Below are 5366 nucleotides of genomic sequence, written 5' to 3' on the forward strand. Positions count from 1 at the left end.
GTTTGATCAACTGTTAGGCAAAGGATTTCCCAACCCAGGTGAATAAAATTGTCGTGTTCAAGAGTGGTTACAAAGTATGACAAACAGGCTCATTTTCCTCTCTTTTCCCCCACCATTTTTGGCAAGTACCTCTTTATTTTTGACAAGCTTGAGGAGGATAACATTTGCTTGATTATAAGCTCATCCTTCGGATGAGTCCAACTTAGTTTAAATTCGAACCCTAAGAAGGAGTGGTTTGTTCCTGTTTGTAATTGAACAGGTCCTTTACTGTGAAATTTTAACGAGTCCAGTATAGGAGAAACTCGGCGTTTTTCAATTTTAGAGAGTCTGAAAAAACTTAAGAAGACTCTAGGGTTGACCTTTTTCGTAAATTTGTGTCTCCCAAGCCCGAAAAAGTATAAATAAGACTTGAGAGAACCGCTTGATCTTTTACGACCAAGGAGTACTTTTTGTTATTAGTGTTACTGATCCGAAAAAGTAAAAAAGTGATCAACGACATGTCGTTTTATAACCAATATCGAATTTGAAATGACAAAAATCCAGCAATCTTTTCATGTTTTTACAGTCAGAAAAGAGCTATAAGTGGACCGTCCTTTAATTCCATTTTAACGAGTGTAAAAGAAACGCTCGGCAATCTTTTCATGTTTTAGGAGTCAGAAAAGGGCTTAAAGATGACTCTACTTGTTTTTTCGTTGAAAATGATAGATTTCACCTGAATAATCCTTTATTCTGCACAAAAACACAAACATTACTCATACCTGTTTGAAATGGATAAAAGCGTTGCAAAATACCTTTTCAAAGTGAAACATAAACAAATTTACAATTTATTTACTCAAAAAACTTATAAAAAGGGCCTTTGTCAATTCATTTTTACCGTTCGAGTTTGGGTGAGAAAATAGTGCTTTTGCTTAGAAAACTTCCCATGAAGATTGTGGAAAATCCAACCGTCGGAATCGAGCGCCATCTTCTCCAGGTAATCCACATCATCCTACTCTTCATTTTCAACCATTTAGTTTTTTGATTTAGTCCTTCATTTCATTTTTTGGGAGGGTTTTTAGGCGCAAAACCCGCGCGTGGGGGTCCACAGGTTTACCATTGCGGACCCGCGGACCCCGACTTTTTCTCCATTGGGAAAGAGATCGGGGTCCGCACCTTCCGTGTAGACAAAGTGCGGACCCACACACTGTGTCTAACGCGGAGGGTGCATACCCCGCCGCAAGGGTTTTGAACCCAAAATTTCTCAAAAATGGACCAATCAAAATGTTTTCTAGCAATTTAATTAATCTTTATACTTGATGCAGAGAGTATATCATGCTAGATTGGCATGAATGAGAGCATGAGGACGTGGATACTGCCGCATGGAATCATCAGCCTTCACTTGATGCTTTGAGGGCATGCAGACTGTACAAATTCTGGACCATTCCTGGCATGAGGGCTCAGGTAGATTTCTTACAGTGGCTGGTTGACAGATGGAGCATACAGGACCAGTGTTTTTTCATTGGTGGGCACCGGCTCGAAATCGAGCTGGAGGACATTTATTTCTTGACTGGTTTGCCTAAGAGAGGTGAAGACTTGACTCTATACGGGACTAGGCCAGGTGGCCAGTCTGTCGATAGCCTCCGGCTAGAGTACTGCAACAGCCAGGCTAAAGACAAAGGGATAGACATAAAGACCATATCCCATCCTGAGCTCATGGTGATTGCATTTACTGTCACCAGACTTTGCGGAGCTGCCGCATTACATATTGCCACCGGATCCCAGATGCGTATGGCAGTTGATTGCTTTCGAGGCACCATCTTCAACTGGTGCAATGCTGTGCTGGCCAATGTGAAAGGCCAATTGACCAGGGCCAAGAGCGGACGACTAAAGACCTTTGGTTATGGGGATTTGGTCATGAGTTTTGGCCTGGAGAGGGTTCCTATGCTGATCCCACAATACCTTATTGTTGGAGCTGGGCTTCCTCGAGAGCCCAAATTGATGCGATGGGTCGCAGTCATGGCCCGTCACCCGGACGAGAGGACAGAAGTTGCTCGGTTCAAACCTGAGTATTTCCAATGGTTGGAAAGTCAGGTTTTTTCCATTCAGGACTTCCCTTATGCTGGGATAGATTTCTGTGGTGACCCAGACATGGCTCTTCCACCAGGAGAGCAGTGGGATGAGTCAGGTAAAATCATTTTCAACTTTTCCTATTTAAATTTTTTTATTTTTCCATCGTCTCAAAACTGATAGTAAAAATTTCAAATGCAGATGTGGGTCCACAGCGACCAGCCGCTCTCCGGCCTTTCGAGAGAAGGCAACCAGTTGCACCCGCGCCAGCCCCATAGGACGAATCAGCAGAGGTTTTGGCCGAGTTGCAGAGTCATCTTGAGCGCTTGACAGGGGATATTCCTGAGACCACTATAGACGACATTCCTCGTCGACTTCAGCGCTATGTGATTGGAGTCTCGGGACCTTTTAGGAGGTTCCTTTGCAAGGTGGCCCGGGCAGTGGTTTCTTATAGAGATCATCACCAGTGATAGGATGATCGCCTTTTGTGGGCACATGTGACATTTTTGTTTTTTGTACTTATTATTTTTGCCGATCATAAGGTGTTTTTCAACCTATGATCGAAGACGATGTATTTTTTGACACACTCCTATATATATATCAATATTATTGGCTTATCTTGTAAATCATATTATGGAATGGTTTTAAATTTACATGTATGATTATTGCAAATGTCTATTTAACATTCGAGAAGCAATTGCATCTGCTAATGTATTTAAAGACCTTGGAATATGCTGATATTCAATATAATCAAACTCACGTTCCAAGAGACGCACTCTCAAAAATAATCTTAATAACACTGGATTTCTAATGGCATACACTCTATTAAGTTGTAACACAACGAGTTCAGAATCTAACCTCACTATCAAACTCCGAATCCCAAATGAAATAGATTCAGACAATAACTCAATCACTGCACTGTACTCTGCAATGTTGTTTGTTGTTTGACCGAGGCTTACCCCATGCATAGAAACTAACTCGTCAGAGGGCGAATAGATAACCCAAGTTGCGGAAGAGATGTTCCGTGTATTACGATAAGCACCATCAGCAAATCCAATGTATGTTTGGAGAGGCATCAACATCTGCAATATCAAGAGTAAAACCAAGATAAGTAGGAAAAATGACGGAAAAACACTCTCTAAGCTAAGCACACTTTTGTTTTTAAACTAAAACACACCAGCTAGAAAGAAAAACTATCCTAACTAAAAATCTCCATACCCCATTCTTTTAAGCATAGTACCCCTTCAAGTAAAGGCCATTTCTAGGTTTACCCAAAGAGTCCCCATCAAAGTCTACCAATTCATAGGCCCCTTTTGCTAGCTTTCGCTTAACAATATAGGGACCATGCCACATAGGAACGAATTTCCCAGCGCCTAATTTATCATTAGCTTGATCATACAATAACACTAGGTCTCCTTCCGAAAAATTTTGAGGGGTCACATTCCGATCATACTGAGCTTTCATACGTTTTGCGTGAGTCTCGATCGCCAATGCAGCATCACGTCGATTCTCATCTAATTGAGCTAAGTATAACAAACGCTTTTCCTCTTCGGAAGTAGCTGGAAGTAACTCGATGGCCATTTGTAGTGACGGGATTTCGCACTCAATGGGTAACACAGCTTCCAAACCATAGACTAGTTGGAAAGGAGTGAACCCTGCTGATGTTTTTACTGAAGTTCGATACGCCCAAAGCACTGAAAATAGCATGTTGTGCCAATTTGACCGATGAATCCCAATGATTCGTCGGATCATGATAACTAAACCTTTGTTGATGGATTCACCAGACCATTTTCTTGTGGATAATAAGGAGTTGAACTATCGTGACGTAAGCCAAGCTGGCCTGTAAGTTCGGTCATCATGACGTTTCGAAAATGACGCCCATGATCAGTGATTATCACTTGTGGGACACCAAACCTAGCAATTATATGATTGAAAACGAAAATTGCAGCTGTCTTGCCATCTGCCTCGGATGTAGGCATCGCCTCGGCCCACTTAGTAAAATAATCTACCGCAAGGATGATATACGCATTCCCCCCGGCCGAGTGAGGGTTACATGTAATAAAATCGATACCCCATTTGGAAAAAGGACAAACGGCAATTATAGGGTGGAGAGGAGCAGGTGGAGCGCGCATCTTACGATCAAAAAATTGGCAGTTGTGGCATTTTCGGACCGCCGTAATACAATCTTTAAACAAAGACGGCTAGAAATAGCCAGCGCGCAATATCTTTTGGGCTGTGGCATACCCAGACATATGACTGCCACATGCTCCAGAGTGACAGTCATTTAGAACCCTTTCAGCCTCTTCGTGAGTTAAGCAACGTCGAAAAATAGAGTCCGCCCCACGGCGATAAAGATTATCTCCAATAATTTTGAATTGTTGGGACTGGAATCGAATTTTCCGACGTTCCGACCTTGAAATTTCTGGCCGAAAGGATTGGGTCTGGAGATAGATGATGATATCCCCATACCACGGATCTAAAGTGCTGATTAGAAACAAAGATTCGTCCACAATGGGCTCCTCTGCCACAGTTTCCGTGTCAGCACGCGGGAAGTCACACATTAATTCTGCAAAATCTAAAGATTTCTTAGACTTAGATTTCTCAAACTCCAAGTCGAACTCCTGCAGGATAACAATCCATTTAGAGTACTTGCCCCCTAGCAATTGTTTGGTCAAAATGTAGATCATAGGGTTGCAATCTGAAATTACCGTAGTTTTATGTAGTAAAATGTAGTGACGAAAACGTTGGACAGCTTGAACGGCTGCCAATGCCAATTTATCCACATGTGAGTATTTTATCTCAGTTGGATTTAACGTTCGACTAAGGTAATATATCACATGTTCCATTCGAATTCATCTTCCTGAACTAAGACCATTCCAATGGTGGAATGGGAGGCAGCGAGATACAAGAAGTAATCCTGGTTGTAGTTGGGAGGATGCAACAACGGTGCATGGGTCAACGCGTGTTTGAGTGCATCAAAAGATTTCTGAGCTATCTCATCCCAAGAAAATTGAGTATTTTGTTTCAACAACCGTGTAAAACCCTTTGTAACCTCGGCGTAGTTAGGAATGAATCGTCGTAAAAATTTTGCTTTCCCCTGCAAACTTTGGAGTTGGCGAAGACTCGAAGGAGGAGGCAAATTGATAATAGCTTCGACCTTCGAGGGATCAACGCAAATGCCGACTTTCGAAACTACAAATTCCAGCAATCGACCTGTTTCTATACAAAAGACACATTTGTGTGGGTTCAACCGAATACGATAATGCCTACACCTCATAAAGATTGCTCGTAAATGGACGAGGTGATCAGCTCGATGTAAT

Source organism: Pinus tabuliformis, chromosome 6 (assembly GCF_031772625.1).
Source record: "Pinus tabuliformis cultivar Carrire ecotype Pingquan chromosome 6, CPIR1, whole genome shotgun sequence".
NCBI lineage: Eukaryota > Viridiplantae > Streptophyta > Pinopsida > Pinales > Pinaceae > Pinus > Pinus tabuliformis.